Source organism: Bacillus rossius, chromosome 3 (assembly GCF_032445375.1).
Source record: "Bacillus rossius redtenbacheri isolate Brsri chromosome 3, Brsri_v3, whole genome shotgun sequence".
Lineage (NCBI taxonomy): Eukaryota > Metazoa > Arthropoda > Insecta > Phasmatodea > Bacillidae > Bacillus > Bacillus rossius.
This window is the reverse complement of record NC_086332.1, coordinates 18,765,383-18,781,625: the sequence shown is the minus strand read 5'-3', so window position 1 is coordinate 18,781,625 and position 16,243 is coordinate 18,765,383.

Below are 16,243 nucleotides of genomic sequence, written 5' to 3'. Positions count from 1 at the left end.
CATTGTGTTTTTGATGGTTTATTTTTGTTTCTTTTTTTTCTCTCAAAAGAGAGTTCTACATTAAAAAAAAACTGACGTTTTGGTAAAATGACATTGTATTGCTAAAATGGCTAATGTGCTGTCAACTAGGTGGTGTAAGTAATGAAAATGAAAAAAAAAATTCTAATATTATTCAATAGAATATTCAATGGAATATTATTTAACTTTGAATTTAAAATTTGAGGTATTACTAATTACTTAGAATAATTAATGAATCTATAGCTTTGAATTATTGTTTAATCAACATAATATTTAAACGAAATTGTTAAGAAAAATAAATAATTTAAAATATAAATATTTTAAAAAGAGTATGTATTATATGTCTGATATTCATTAATATATTTGAAATTCATTAAATTATTTGTTTTTTGGTGATATAATATTATTGCTTAAAAATTGTTAAGTTTTCAAATTATTAATAAGTATTTTTATTTATTCGTTTAAAGAGTCAACATGACATATATTATAATTATAAGACATTTTATTATGTAAATACTTAGTATGTTATATTGCTGATTACGTTTACTCAACTTATATTTAACATTAATACTTTTGTGTATAGTTCATGTGCTTACATAATTTTTTACCTAGAGTAGTTTAGGGAAAAATCTATGGTGACGAAAAATGGACTGCCACATCTGAAAAACCTGGTGTAGTTTTCTATTTAGTTTTGCAAACGTATTTTAACGGTTAAAATGTTAATTTTTCAACTATTAAAGACTACAGACCTTAAGAAACAGATCATAAAAATTTGGTACCATAAGGTTTGTTAGTTTCTGCACGATGTCAAGTTTATTTCACCGCTGCGTACGGCTGCGCAAGCTGGGGTCCCTTCTCGCACGGGTCCAAAGATGGCGGTCTCTGATACCTAGTCTGTACAGTGCTCTCTAGTACAACACCGCCCAGGGCTGTCCCCTACTCTAAGACGCCTTCACGCGCGGTTAAGGCTCGCCTCCACCCTCCATGTACGTTTGTTGCTTTTTCGTGTCAATATTTTAGTTTCATAAAGCTATATAAATGATGCACCTTAAAAATAGTAAATAGTTTCAAGTGAGCGGAAGCTTTGAAGTGGTGACGCGGATCACATATTCCTCTCCTCCAAGGACGAGAGCCCAAAATATAATCTGGGATTTTTCGAGTGCCTTGGAGATCGTTTTGCCCGCCAAACAGTACGATATTGCGGGTTGCAGCAATCTTGATCATTTACTCAGCAATGTTGCGGTGATAGGGCGCAGTGACGCTGTCACCCTGTCCTCCTGTGACGTCATCGGCGGCGCTCGTGAGGTGATCTTTTGGGTGCCTGGTTGCCAATGTTTTTTGACGTGACAACGTCTAATAAATCGATGAACGCCGGCTGCACGCACGAAAAAGGATGACTCATTGTCCCGTTACGCACATTGTCCCGTTAAGCTTATTCCCGTTACGCTCATTGTACGCTTGCGCCGCATCTACCTCGCTTCCACTCGATTGGAACAACCATCGATTTGACTTTTTCGAGGCACATTAAACTTGAAACACTCCCATTCGTTTCCTACTTTTCCTATCATCGTCCTATCCTTAACAGAATAACACAGATTGGAAGAAGTTAAATAGCAAACATGTATAAAAGTTATAGTTAATATAATATGTTCGTTAAAGTAATAAACATATTTAAATTAATGAGTGCAAATAAAAGTAAATTTATCACTTAAATTGTAGATTTCATTTCACTCCTTCTTTGTATCCATACAAAATAGTGATAATTCAATAAAAATGATTCAATTTTATTCATAAAAGTATGCAATCATTTCATCAATGTTTTGTTATGACGTTTTCACGTTAAACTATCGTCTGTAAACCGACTTTAAAGACAACCAATTTTTTTTTTTTCCTTTCTTCGAGAGTTACTTGTGAAGTGCGAAGCTAGAGGTGCGACGTGGCCAACCACTTTGCTACAGATAGTTTCTCATTGGAGAAGCAGGGCTGCGGGTGCTGAGATGTTGTAAGCAGTGCTCATACTCGCTCCGGAATGTACAGGCTTGCTCCCAGGCTGACCTAACGGTCACCGGAACGTGGTTCTGCATTTGATTGTGCGCCGCACCTGAACCTGTTGCTTCTTCGCTTTAGCTCGCAAGATTACCTTTTGTATTCTTCCTCCCCTATCCGGTTCTGGGGCGAGGACTGGTTCTTGGTGCGTGCTTCAAGAGTGCTCCGTCGCGCGCGAGCATATCGCGCGATTGTCAGCATTCGCCAGCTGCCACTGAAACACAGCACACTCCCGATTTCTGCTCCGGGAGTGTGGGTCACCGCCAATCTATATGTGTTAGCTTGGTTGCCGTATGGTTATTGCTAGGTTATGCCTATATCGGCGAGGGCAAGTTGACACTTGAAAACTGTACCATAGGTTGTTTACTGTGTGACGCATTCGTGTGTGAGTAGGAACCAAACGTTAGGGTTTGTCGAACGAGTAGCTTTTTTCCCCCCTCGGTCTAAAGACGTTCTGGAAACATGCATGTAACTTAAATGATATCTGTCCGAGGAGATAATTGCGAACACGCAAAGATTCCCGCATATTAACCTGGTGATGTAGAAAATGTATTTGTCTATTTAATTGCTGTTAATTTTCAGTTTATCAATTAAATATGAAAAAAGTAATTTATGTTACAATTTTAATTGAAACCAATAATAACCATGACATTAGTGAATGGTTTTTCTTGAATTTTGTAATTGCTCAAAGTGTTGACTTGGAAATTAGAAAATCAGCTTACGAAATTATCCTCTTTTGAGTTGAAACTCTCTTAAGGACATTAATGGTTTACCACAGGACGTCCGGAATGTTTTAGTTTGTCTGTAAAAGTCCAGATAACGTCAGGAAACGGGTTTACCTTGCGTAGTATTCTGCAACTTAATTTTGGAGTAGTAAAAGTGGCTCCAAGTAACTCAAATTTGATTGCAGATATTTTAAATCAGCACCACTTGAAGGATATATATTTTTTCTCCATATTTCAGTTCAATGGCTGGTATATAGCATATTGGTCCTTAAGAACCCCGCCTCCCTGGGCACACATACAGTGTGTAGAGCTTCAGAAGAAACCACCCGATTTGAAAACTGCTTAAGATATCCAAGTGGTGTCTGTTTACATAAATAAAATAAGAATTCGCTGAGGGTGAATGGGTAGTTATGTTTCCGTATTTTGGTTTTCCAACTGTGTTTATAGAAGAGTGAAAATGGCTGAAATGCTAATTTTCAGAATAATTTTTAGATATCAAAAGCCGGGTAAAGACTCTTGAAATCACCCTAGGGCCTTGCATTCTACCTTTATTTTGATTTCTCCGCCATATTATAATGTTATGTTTGCCGCTCAAATCTCATATTTGTCATATTTGTCCTGTGCACGACGAGAATACTACGCGCCAGTCCAGAGCCTTGCGCTTGCTTATAGGCGATACCGCGCTAGAAACATATGCGAGCGACGCACTTATCACGACGCCTCACTAAACTAGATACACCCATGACAAGGAGGGCCTCCTTAGACGTAGATTCCCAGAGAAAGCTACTATCGTGGCAGTCAGTGGCAGCACGTTAAAATAACTCTCGGTTATAATCTTCATTACGCAAGTTCAAATCTAAACTTAAAGCGTGGGAGTCAAGTGAGATTCAGGGGCAGATCCAGAAAGACTTTTTACGGGAGGGGCTATAGTAAAAATAAATTATGCAGATGCAAAACATGACTTTGAATAAGTCAGATATTAGCGTTGGTATACATATTTACAAATTCATGGTCTCTAATACTTCGCTTAAAACGTTCATATAACTTTAGATGGAAGAAAGGTTTAACGCATAAATTTAAGTATTTAAGTAAACATAAATATCCTACTCTCAAAAAAAAATGAAATTTGTGCTCGGGAGGGGCTATCACTCGTACCACCCCCCCCCCCCCCTTTCCCCCCCCCCTCCCCCCCCCTCCACGACCCGTGGTGAACTTGGCCTGCGAGAAACCACTGCGCTGTTTACTCGGAAGTCGCTTATCGAAAGAAACAGCACCGATGGCTGACGGGAAGTGGTGCGCTAGTGCCCTCTGTTGTCGCAGCGACATGGACTTCACTTCACGACCACGTGATCAGAAGTGTGGGGCTGCTCACGGGAGCTTCGAGCGCTCGTCGACGGGGATCGAGCAGATGAAGTCGGGGAGACCAGACAACCACGAGGACAGGGAGTTTCGCAGCGCAGCGATTGAAAATCTCGGTGATTTACCGTCGGCTGTTTCCAAAGCGAGCCCGCGGCGACGAGCGGACGGCCGGCGATAAACGTCGACGAGGAAAGACCGCAATTAACCGTCGGGAAGATTTTTACACCGTTGTCTTCGACCCTGCTACCTGAACCGCCCGCTGCGAGAGCCAGGCGCGCGCTTCTCCCTCACGGACAATCAATAGGATCGTTACCGGCGCCGACGATCCTGCAAGAGAGAGAGGGCGATGAAACAAGACAGCGGGGCAAGTGAACCACCCCGACGACGTTTATGCGCCCGGGCACGCACGGGTAATTGCAGCTTCCCGACCTTCGATGCGCAGGTGCAAACGTATATACCCGACGACACCCGTGCATACAACACGTGGACGGCTCTGTAAACAACTAATGGTTTGCCTGGAGGGGAAACGCAGTTTATGGCGACGTCTGCAGCTTGCTGCGCGCCATCCATGCAGCAACAAAACTGCCGCCGGCCTTCAAAGATGATGCCGTCGCAAACGACCTGATGCAGCAGGTGAACACGCATTAGCATCATCATCGTAAATTACGAATAAGTAGTCCTGGAAGACAAGTGCGTGGTATTATCAGCCGGGTAGTGAACGCCGGAGAGATCGGTTATGCCTTAACTTCTTGTGATGACCTGGAAATATTGAAGGTTTGAGGTTTGTCAAAGACGTTTCCTTGCTTCGGTAGGAAAAGTAAATCGTTTTCGCATACGACTCAAATACAGGCAATGTTTGTATACTTGTGAAATAAAATGGTAAGTAAAATTTCTGTTTCAAGTAGGTTATATTATCTTTAAAAGATTTGTGCAATGGGAGTGCATGACTTGATGTAAGTTTTTGGACATACGCCATTGCTAAGAAAAAAAAAAAAAAAAACTTAGCAATGGCGTATGTCCAAAAACTTACATCAAGTCAAGTAGGTTATAGTTACAGCATATTACTTGTAACTTGATTTTTTCCATTTTGTCAGATTGTTTTGTACTATTATGCATGTCTAGGGTTTTTCTGTATTTACACTTGTTATGCACTAGTAAAAGGACACAGGTTCACAAGTGGCGGTGTTTGTGTGTACCTATGTGTATAGTTAATGCCGAATGTTGGTAACCTCATGCACGTGTACAGCCAAAATTGATAGCGTAATGCTCGTGTATATTTTATTTTATCACTAACTGCAACTGTAAGCCACGGCAGCGGTGTTGTCTGACCGAGACGAAGTATACTTGCGACCCAGCGGTGCCAACCCGGTACATCATGGCATTGCAGTACGAACAGAACGCGAGGCGGTGTGTTTTATAACCAGGGTGCTCTCTGTCACAGCTCCATCGCCGATCTCTCGTCACCTCGCGCTGGCTACACTCGGCCATCTTCCAGGCCTCGGTCTACACAAGCATAGACGTAGTGGAAAGAAAAAAAATACCGAAACGAGGATTAACGCATACTAAGTACGATTCTGAAGCTGCAAAGCTAATTTTTTTTTCAGGGGAAAAAATTTAAAAATCTACAAAAACAACACTGGAAATTTTTTTTATAGCTCCGCAGTCACCTTTTATAGAAGTTAAATACAGCGGAAATGACCCCGTTAGTTTGCTGTTGAATCGTTTAAATTTTTTTATCACGTGACAAAATTTTGTATTTTTCTTTCAACTAACGCATGTCACAATTTTTTTTTTTTTTTTTTTATAGTTTTGCTAGATTTCTACTACTTCGTAATGTTAGTAAATTCACAAATGAAGAAATTATAAGACGGTAGAAAACTCAGGACACTCGTCAGATGCGGAAAATGTCTGTGGAGAACACGAGACGAAAGGCACGGAGCAAGTGACGACGTCAGGTGCGCCACCTTGACGCCGAGTGTTTGTCTCGTTTCCCCACCCCTGGCGCGCACAGCGGAGTAGCTTGTTACTTGTGATTTAGCCGGGGCAATATCCAACATCTGTTCCTCTCGCCAACCACCCTCCTTCGGGCCCCGCGGTGCTTCATTATTATATTTTTTTTTTCGTCCCCTCCCCACGCCGCAGAAAGTCCATTAGCAATTAACACATGGCCGTGTAAATCATGGGCCGGCAGTTCGCCGCGGCGCCGCCTGATGGCGCGCGTGACGGCCGCGCGTCACGTGACTCAGGCCACTTCGCCTAATTGGCGCGCGGGCGCCTGGCTAGCGTCACGGGCGCGCGGTCGCCGAGCAGCAGGAATTAAACCGATTCACCCACTTAAAAAAAAAAACTCCTCCTCTTCCCTTCCTTAAACGGGTCCCCGCCGCGGAATTACCATTTCCTCTCCTCCCTCAGGCGAATTTCCACATTTGAGAGTGTTCCTGCCAGGATGGCCCGGCGCAGTCTCGGAGGTTGGCTCTGGCTGGCAGGCAGTCTGGTCTCCGGAGAGGCGCTCATCGGCGGCGATGGGCCTCGCAGCTCTCTGGACCCGACTGCGCACAGACTCTGTGCGCGCGGGTTGGGTTCCCGGGGGTCGTTTCCACAACGCCGAAATACCACAACGCCGAACGTACAATAACACCGAATGCCAAATTGACCGCAACGCCGACAGCTAGAAAACTGCTGTGTACCACAACGCTGAAATACAGTAACGCCGAAAAATGTTGCTGCAGGAGGGGGGGGGGGGGTCACAGGAGCAAAATGAAAAACAACTGAATGAATTTGTGTACTTAACCTAACCTAGGCTAGCCTAACCTAGCCTAACCTAACCTAACTTTACCTAACCTAACCTTTGTGGCAGTCCTGCAATGACATTTTTCGGCGTTAATGTATTTCGGCGTTGTGGTAATTCGGCGTTGTGGTAATTCGGCGTTGTGGTAATTCGGCGTTGTGGTACACAGCAGTTTTCTAGCTGTCGGCGTTGTAGTCAATTTGGCATTCGGCGTTATGGTTTTCGGCGTTATTGTACTTTCGGCGTTATGGTATTTCGGCGTTGTGGTGCGTCCCCGGTTCCCGGCAGGCCTGTGCAAAACTTCGACTAAGCGAATCAATCGAAGCTTTTTTTTTTCAATATCTAATTTGACTTCGCTATTCGTTTCATTTGAAGCTTCGGTTGTGATGAAAAGCTTCGCGTGTGATGAGAAGTTTCGCATTCGTTGAAAAACTTTAAAACATTCGAATCCTAAGATTCGCCCATGGAAAAAAAAATTTTTTGTTGTATATTTTTATTGGCTACCTACTTAAAAAAAAAAAAATCAAATCGTGGCATTTCCTTCAGTTTTTATGAATGCTCAATATTAATATTATGCATAGTTATTTTGTCACTTATTCGGTTCAAACATCACAAACGTTAAACGATTTTTTTTTTTACTTCAGTCCTGTATTTTATAAGATAAATGTAACACAGTTTCGCCGGGAACAATATTTTCAATTCGATTCGACTTCGCGAATATTTTAAAAATTCTATTTGATCATCGTTTTGCTTTAAAAAAAAACTAGAATTTTTACACCTATTATTCAGTATTCGGCCTAGTTTCGGTTCCGGCGAAAAGGCTCGTTTCGAAGCACCACTGGGTCAGCCTTCCCGTCGCGTCGTTTGAACGTAGAGGATCTTCCGATTTTTAAACCAATAGTTGGTTTTCTTATCATATCAATTCCATATCGCACATGGTTCGCGCATATGACCTTTGCTCAAGTCACCTGTGAGAGCTATGGATTCGCCTGAGCTTCAAAAAAGCGAAACTCAACTGAGGAAACCGAAAGTTCAATAACTATAAGTCAGTGCTCTTATTCGGCATGCTTCGGTCCGGCATAATTCGTCATGGATCAAGCCGCTCGCGGAAAGATTTTTTTTCCCGATGGATTCTTGTTTTATAGAGGATTAAACATACTATATTTTTAGGAGGAAAAATTATTCGGAATTCTTATGAAGCAATATATATATAGATATATATATATATATATATATATATATATATATATATCAGATGCACGCTGCGCGGGGCACCGGCAACCTCACCGCAGATCAGCCGGCCATGAGAACCTCGAGACACGTCACGGCCTCCAGCACCTGGGCGTCACTGTAGCGTCACTGTTGCGTCACTGTTGCGTCACCTGGGCGATCAGGACCGACCAACCACGGCTTCCCTGAGGCTACTCCGCGTGGGGGCACCGGTGTTCTTTCATCGTAACCCAACTTTCTTTAATTGTATGATTACTGTCATTACAAAAATTTTGAATTTTTTGCAAGTGGGACTACGTGAATTCACTGAAGTTCTGTGACAATTAGCACAGTAATTTTTATAAATTTTAAAATAACACTTTTTTTTGTGTGCAGAAATTTCATTTCCAAAAACGTTTGCATTTCTACATACTTATATGTACCAGACCCATTAAATACTAACTAAAATATATGCCTTGATGTTGACGTATTACTTGGCCAAAACCTTTTTGTGTCTTGTCGGTAGAATTCAGTTATCAAAAACCCAATTCAAACTGTGAAATCACCCATTTTTAGTTTACTTTTTTTGAATGTAAACCTAAACATAACTATGTTTTTTTTGTCAAACCATAAAAACATAAATGACTTAAATTTTAAGAGTATTATGTATATATTTATTTATTTTTTATTTTTTTGCTAAATAAATTTTTATAGTATTTCATAATGTTTTAAAATTTCACACTGATAAAATTAATTTAAAAATTCACATGGCTCATTATGCCGTGAACCGACTAATGACCACGAATTGCATATTGTATTTTTGTAGCGAGACCAGAGCGTAACAAAAAGCAAAAAGCGTGGCGCTCAGGGTGGAGCGACCAAAGTGGCGAGAGGAAGAAGCGGATATAGCGAATAAACTAGAGCAAGGCAACTCTTTGCGGGGTTTTTCGTCGTCATGTTCGTAACAATTGTAGACCTCCATTGCCAACCTACATCCGATGTGTACTTTACTGAAGGCGAATTTATGTATGACATTTTTTTAGCTATCAAATTACTTGCTGAAAACACAGATGTCAGCGGCAGTGCTCTTTAGTATGTTTGCACTCGTGCGTAGGTACTTGATATTCTGTGTAATTGCGTAATTACATGCTTGCGCACTTGTATACTTTCGCACTCTCGGACACTTGAACACATTCTTACACACTCGCACACCTGTATACTCACACATATTTACACTCGTTGTAAGGTACCAATATATGCAGTGTACAGTCCAGCCTAGCCTCCTCTATTTCATCTTCGGCATTCTTACTTCAAACTAAAGGTCAAGTCCTCCCTTTTTTTTCTTTTCATAAATGCCTTAATGCAATCTTGCATCTGTTGTACTTCAAAATTATCTTTTGTATTATGCCGTAATACGCCTTCAACGTACTACGTGGTTCCTGTAACCGACGCATGTTTACCACGGAGGTACTGTCGTCACTTAGAAACACACAACTTAGATACACACAAGATAGATACTTCAAAGGTGATGACAGTTCTAAGTTACGTGGTTCTTATTTGAGTGTTTTTAAGTTATGATAGTTCAATTTTTATGATAGTTGTATGTTGCGGTGTATTTATAAGTTACGGGTTTACAAATTATGACCGTTCTACGTTGTGTGATTATAAGGTGTTATTTTCTACGATTTTATCGTTCTGATTTATGACAATTCTAGGTTACGCGGGTTGTTTTTCAGGATTATAAGTTAATAAGTTCTAATTTGAGAATTTCTAAGTTACTTTTGGATCCCCTGGCCGCCTAGTAACATCTTCGGGACACGTGGCAACCCCGTGCGAACCAGCATCTATTCGCCTAGTTCAGGAGCTAGGATGATTCCTAGCTAGTTGGCGGTCATGGGCGTGTTGCTCTAATAACCAGGGAAGCTCTTCTCTTCATTTTTAGGCACGATATAAGTTTCAAGGACGAACATCTTTTGGAATCCACTTGTTGGTAACCGAGTTTCTTATGAATTATCAGCATTTGAAAGAAGGTTTAAGTAATAATTCATTATATTCTGGACTCAAAAACCTTTTATATTCAATAATTTATGTTTATAGTTGATATTTTAAAGAAAATTTTTTTCAGTAGATATTCCTACAATATTTTTGTAAGGTAATTAATCGTAAACAACGGTATACAAAACAAAGCTTTCAAATAATAATTAAAAGCATAAGGTTTTTTAAACATGGATACTCAGTTTAATTATAATAGTATTGAAGTTTATGATACGATAGTATTTTTATACCGTTAATCTGCTTGTTTGAAAATAATTCATAAAACTATTTGGCATAGGATTTTGTAAATTTCATTTGCAATTTTTTCTTGCGTCAGTTATTGAACATAAAATCCTATGTTCATGTGCATTGATGGTGAACCAGTCAGCCCTGCTTACTGCCATATCTTCAAACACTTAATAACAAAACACTGTTTGGAAATGCGGTCTCGAAAGCCTCTCCCAGTAGCGTTGTTTCTTGGCCTGATCTTTCAGTTTTCTCATTGTGGGTCCCTACCACTATACGTAAACCTGGCACAGCTGAGAACCCTGTACGAGTAACCATTTATAAATTAAATTAAACTTAAAGCGATATTAAAATACCTTCGCCTGAACTTTGGACCGTTAATTATGTTTAATCTCTGAAATGTTATCGGGTAAAATATTTTCTAACAAGCTAATAAAATAAAGCTCAAATACATTCACGTTATAACTAACTTACCTGTGTAGTTTTAAATTATTTCCACTATACGAAATTAAGAAATTTTACTTTTTGTGGCAAATATTTTATGAAGGGTTTACGGTTTCAAATTTTTACTTACTAAGTCGTAAGAAAAAATATCGCTATCACATACGTAAGGATTTATTCATGTTTTGGTGGCAACATGACAAAAAAAATGGCCTCAATTCAGAAAAAAAACCCTATACACAATACGCTTAAAATTGCTGCAAAATTATTTAAATTTAGTGAGAGCCATTATGAAACATATTAACGAATAGTGATAGTTTCTGCATGATAACACAAAGAAAGGAGCGTATAAAGAAAAAAAATGTTTCATTGGTGGTATCAGATACTGAACTTTAATAGTTTCATACGTTTGATGAAAGAAAATGTTAACACGTGAATTCCAGTAAATATTCGCTCATAGATAAAACAAAATAAAATATTTCGGGCTCGGGATGGGCTTTATACCCCACTGCACCCCTCCCAACCCTCGCCCAATCGAGTTACGATTGGGTTGCTGGGCTCACCTTGGTCAAAACACCATAGCTACTCCGAGAAAAATCAACAAAGGGAATTTCAGGAAAACAATATTAATAAATCATTGTTTTTAGGGTATCAGCTACCAAATTTCAACAACAACAACAAATTTCTATGTTATCAACTGCTAGTTGTCTCAGTAAAAACTAAATAGTTCTGACTGCTGTACTTTATCATTTATTAAAAACTTTAGAAGACGGTAGTTTCAAGCAAGCTGCTCCTATGCATGTGTGTATGTATATACATACATATGCACACATTCAGATAAGAAACGACTGAAAATCGGCCTGGAAGAACTAAGTGATAACATTAGTTAAAATTTTTGTATGTATGTATGTAAATATCTAGTTAAACAATGTTTTTACTTTTTTGACGTGATTATTCTTTTCACGCCTTAAAGTTTACCACGTCAACATTAAATCACTTTGCTATCATTTCCTTCGCCGTTGAAGTTAAACATACAATGCACTTCACAGATCGTAAAAGCCCAGTACGAAGTCACCTTTATTTCCTTGACGAAGAGCTAACGTACACACAAATAAATAATGAAGTCTTGAAAGGGGAGGGGGTTATGGCAAGAGGCTGTCACCGTCCATCACAATAAACGAATCATTGTTTTGAAGTGAGAAATTCGTGTTTGTATTCCACGACCCATTGTTCGTGTTAAAAATCCAACTCCAGCGTGCCTTACGTAAGAGCGATTTCCTGCGTGACGCCATTACAGTCGCATATCTGACACGCGGACTCGAAGTTGTCGTCAGGAATCCTCGTGCAAGGTGTGGGACGCGAGCAGTGTGATTTGTAAACAATTGAAGTGCGAAGCTTTAATTTCCGAAGAGTTCGCTGCGACGAAGTGCGAGGAAGCAATCAAGAGGCCGGGGTTGGCGTCGCGTGGTCGGACGCCCCTCACCGGAGCGGCCAATCACCATAACTCTCGCGGCCGGAGAGTCCCGTCGCCCGAGAGGCGACCTCGGCGTCGTGGCGCGTTGGCAGTGACTCTCTTCCTCTTCGCTGAGGGACTGGCAAGGAACTTCTGGTGGGTCCCTCCCTTTTCGTCGAGGGACACACGAGGACCTTCTGATGAGTCCCTTCCTCTTCGCTGAGGGACTGTAGAGGAACTTCTGGTGGGTCCCTCCTTTTTCGTCGAGGGACACACGAGGACCTTCTAGTAAGTCACTTCCTCTTCGCAGAGGGACTGACGAGGACATGTTGGTGAGGCCCCTCCTCTTTGCCAAGGTTCTCACGATGACCTTCTAGTGAGTCGCCTCTTCTTCACGGAAATACTCACAAGGAATTTCTAGTGAGTCCCCTCCTCTTTGCCGAGGAACCACAAGTTCCTGCGGAACTGCATGACGGACGTTTCCACGCAGACTGTTTGGTGGTACCAATGTTTCAGAAGCCGTCCCTTGCATGGAAGTGTTTTTCCTGTTAGAGAGTTAAGGGGAGATCTGGAACCTCCAAAACTATCGTGGGCTCCGAACCTCTGGCGGTAACGACTCGGAGCTCATACATTTGAATCATGTCGGATTTTGGGGTCTAACCCACGTCCCAGCGTAGACTTCTACTTCTCTCGGATAAGGAAGAGTCCTTAGACGATGGGAATTTCTTATTTATATTGGACTTCGAACCATTACGAGTATTAGTTGTCTGCTGATAATTTTATATGAGCCCCCCTTTTTTTTTAGTGTGATGCCTTTGAGCGTTTGGTCACAGGAACGGCGGTTCAGAATTGCGGGAGCGCTAAGGGCCACTCTGGCTCGTGGATACGATGCCTCGTCGGCTTTACGCGCAAGGACCTTAATTAGTTCGTGACTCACAATTCGTTCCCTAAGATCATAATATTTTCATGGAATTATAAAACATTGATCAAGCCAGTAGAGCTATATGGGTTTGCCACCTGGAGCATGACGAAGTAGGAAAGACTGAACCAAAATATGATATTCAAAAAGAAGGTAGTTACCGTGAAGTATCTTTAAACCGGTACTTGATTAATCATGTGTACAATTGGGAAGTCGTTCCTCCACAGAAATATGTTACAAGTATGCAAAAAGACTCAAAAACTGTTGATACAAAAAAGATTTTTAACCACTTATGGGTAGGACATGTTCGAATAGATGATGACTGCCAAACATAACCCTTATAAAATATATGACTGGCGAAAAAAACCACAGTGGGGCCAAAGCACGTTGTGTCGTCAGTGTGTGTTCTGTGATATTCAACAAAACGCAGAGAAGACTTCCAGGGACGGATAGGAAGGGGGGGGGGATTATGGCAGCTTGCCTCGGTCACCGGGTTAGAGGAAAGCTCAGTTTGGGCCGACAAATTTTTGTAGATTAAAGAAAGTATGACATGTAAAAATAATATTAAACAATTAACTACACAATACCACTGAGTGACTGAAAACGGTATGGAATATGTATCATGATTACCAATTATATATATTTTTTTTTCATTACTATTTTATAGGACCTTCACTGTGAAAATATTTTTAGACTTGTGCAAGGAAAGTCCTTGGAAACCCCGTTGCCAACGACATCACTTGTAAAACTGCAAGGCAGGGCATTATGTCATTTTACAAATCTCTACCTTGTAGTTTTACAAGTGATATCGGTAGCAATTGAGTTTCCAAGGATTTTCCTTTTAAAAGTACAAAACACTTTTACAGTGAAATTGAATAGGATTTATGTAACCCAACAGTAGAAGTAAGTTATTTTCTATACTTTGTCAACAAATTTATCAATGTTGTAATTTATAACGCTACACAAATAAAACTATTTTTTTTATCACGTGTACGGCTATTTAACAATAACACTATATTATTTCTTTAAATATAGTACATTAAATAAAACGTACAATTAAACACTGGTAAGTACACGGGATATGAAAACATTCAATTAAAACGTTTGTATATAATGCACACGGATGCGAAACAAAACGTGCCGGTAAATTTATTGCTGTTGTGAAATACTGATGGAGGGGGGAGGGGTGCTATTCACAAATTTCTGCCCCGGGTGAAGGTAAGCCTATGTCCGACTCTGAGAAGAACTGAAGACAGACTGAATTTGAGGCACTCTCTCAAAGCGACCAATTTCTGAACCAGCTGTAGGTACACGCTCAACATGTGCCTGTGCTAGAACTTCTATGTATCTATACATATATTCACTACAGCGTGGCTTATGAACGTGTCTCAGACACTGATGTCTGCGACTAATTTGATGAATAGCGCTGTTCAAGCAACTTAGAGTCCACGGAGTTTTCGTCCGCCTTCTCTTCTTCCCACCGAAGAAATATTTGCGTGTAATGCCTTTATTTACAACGGCGACTGTCTTGAAATAGTATATTTACTACATATTAAGAAATATAAATGGCGAAGTAAGTCACATGCATACATACTGCGTCAACTTTTATTTCATCTCTTTCTCGCAATAAATATCTTCCAAGGCTAATTGTATATTTAGAATGTTTAAAAATTGCATAACAGTTGAAAGAATAGTTTACAATGTTGCACAAAAATATCTAAATTAAGTTTACTGCTGAGTGAGCCAACTTCCATGGCACAGCTGATCAAAACACCATTGCCAACTTTGGCGCTAGAGGTTTTGACTTCAAATCCTGGGAAACGCTTGGATATGTGAGTAATGATTTAGTGAAAACTAATATTTTTTTTTAGTTCATAAGTTACTGATCCTCACTATCCCTCACGCGTGATACGCCCCACGGTTATAAAAGCTTGATAAAAATAATTTTGAGTTATTTTCCCGCCAAATTGTCAAAATCTTTCATTCACAAAAAAAATTGGTTCTCATGATATGAGTACATTTCACATTAACTGTTAAAAGTGGAAATCTTGAAGTCTAATCTAAATATTTGTATCTAACTTAAACTTTTTTTTTCTGTATTTGGGTTAAATGTACAACTGAGCAAAAAAAAACTTCATTTATAATATTATACTGGGAAATGTTGGTTATTTTCAGTACGAAATTGCTGCAAATATGGTGTGAATTTCTTTTCCTATCTGCTGTTTTATACACAACTGAAAGTGCTGTTTCTCTGGAATATGGAAAGAAAAATAATCGCACTTCTAAATTTTCTATAAAAAAAATTGGAGCGTTAACATTATGGTTAATTTATATGTACATAATTCATAGAAAATTGATATTTTATTTATATTATTTATCTATCTGAACGTCTAGAGCAAACGTTTTAGCATACTTGTCAGATTCACTCACGAATGGATATCCTTCACTTGTGAAAGAACGAAAACAACATTGATAATATTTTCAAGGAACTATAGTACAACAAGAATAGCTTTAACAGTTTGTATCAATTTTTTTCTACAACGAGGACGCTGAAAACTTATCGCTACCACTTTAGTAACTTGAAAGCCAATATTGCCATGGATGAATTCGTGAGGGTGTAACGTCTCGTTGATATCTAGGTTATTTAAGACGGTTCAGTTGTGATACAATTAAATGGAGTAACGACGGAATGCAATGGTAGGGGAAACTGGAGCCTCTGGAGAAAACCCACTTGCTCACGGCAACGTCCAATACGTTTATTTCTTGCATAAAATGTATATTTGACCCCACTAGATCGTTCATGTGTAAGGCGAGTGATCCGACTTCTCAACTACCGTCAAGCAAGAGACATAAACCTTTTTATAAAAAAAAAGTGTGTACCTACTATGTACGCGCGTTAGAAGTTATACTTTATTTTTTAAGACACAGAACTATTTTGAAATTTATTGTAAAAAAAATTAATTAAATAAATACTCAGAATTAAATATTAATACAAACATTTATAA